We start from the raw sequence: 1,786 nt of genomic DNA, 5'->3' as shown, positions 1-1,786 counted from the left end.
AAAAAAAAAAAAAGGAAATGGAAATGGAAGGAATATACAGAGTCACTGTACCAAAAAGAAATGGTTGATGTTCAACCATTTCAAGAGATAGAATATGATTAAGAGTCAATGGTACTGATGGAATAAGTTCAAAGTGTACTGAAGGCATTGGTAAAGAACAAGGCTCCAGGAAATGATGGGATATAAATTGAAAATTTTCAAAAAATGTATGCAGCACTGGAGGTAATTACTCATCTATGCCAAGAAATTTAGAAGACAGCTACCTAGCCAACTGATTGGAAGAGATCCATATTTGTGCCCATTCCAAAGAAAGGAGATCCAACGGAATGTGAAAATCATCAAGCGATATCATTGATATCACATGAAAGAAAATTTTTGCTAGAGATAATTTTTTTAAAAGGCTGTAAAGGTACACTGAAAGGGAACTGCCAGAGTTTCAAGCCAGATTCAGATGAGGATGTGAATGAGGTATGTCATTTCTGATGTCTGATAGTTCTTGGCAGAAAGCAGGAGATACTAGAAAGATATTTACCTGTTTTTTATTGACTACTCAAAATCTTTCAACTGTGTTGATCATTACAAGCTATGGATGGCATTGCAGAGAATGAGTATTCCAGAACACTTAATTTTGCTCTTATGAGGAACTTGTACACAGACCAAGAGGCAGTTGTTCAAACAGAAAGGGGACACTGAATGGATTAAAATCAGGGAAGGTGTGCACCAGGGTTGTATTCTTTCACCACACTTATTCAGTCTGAGAAACTGGATTAAATGAATAAAGAACGTGGCATCAAGATAATGGAAGAAGACTCATTAACAACCTGCTATATGTGGGTGATACAACCTTGCTTGCTGAAAGAGATGGGGATTTAAAATAGATACTGATGAGAATCAAAGTCCACAGCCTTCAGTATGGGTTGCACCTGAGTGTAAAGAAAACAAATGTACTCACCAATGGACCAATAACAGTTTCCTTTATGAAAATATGTTTTAATTTTTTTTTATTATGAATTAAGTGAAGGTTTACAGAGCAGATGATCAGTTTTACATTCAGCAAGTCTTATATTTTGTTTCATTACAATGATTTCAATCCCCTCTGTACAAACAGTTAACAGTATATACCTCTATTCACTTTAAATATTGCATTTCTCCTGTATCTCCCACTACCTGAATCTTTCCTCTGATAACCTCCCTGTTGCTGATTATTGCCAGCCCTGTCACCCATGGTAACATGTGTCTACCCTCTAGCACATGAATAAATTCCTTACCTCTCTTCCCATATTTATAATGTACTGTTTTACTAAGAAAACCTCTTTCTTAACTTTTTAAACATTGGTCTTCATAAAATATTTGCTCTTTAGTTATTGACTAATTTCACTCAGTGTGTTGTTCTCCAGGTTTATAATGTTGTGAGGTGCTTCACAGATTCATCATTGTTCTTCAACGTTTTATAATATTCCATTGTGTGTATGTACCAGTTTGTTTAGCCATTCTTCTGTTGATGGACACTCAGGCTGTCTTTTTCTTTTTGTTCTTAAACTTTTTCATGAATTTAATGAAGATTACAGAGCAGATCATCACTTTTACATTTAGCAAATCATATACTTCATTGTAAATGTATGCAATCCCCTCCATATACCAACAGTTAACAATATTTATCTCTATTCACTTTAGCTATTGCATTCCTACCTGTGCCTCTCACTGCTTCATCTTTCCTCTGCTGACCTCCCTCTTGTTGCATATTGCCTGCCTTGTCACCCATGTTAACATGTGTGTACCCTCTAGG

The sequence above is a fragment of the Chrysochloris asiatica genome, unplaced genomic scaffold (genome assembly GCF_000296735.1).
Source record: "Chrysochloris asiatica unplaced genomic scaffold, ChrAsi1.0 scaffold00086, whole genome shotgun sequence".
Lineage (NCBI taxonomy): Eukaryota > Metazoa > Chordata > Mammalia > Afrosoricida > Chrysochloridae > Chrysochloris > Chrysochloris asiatica.
Note: the sequence above shows the minus strand (reverse complement) of the source record.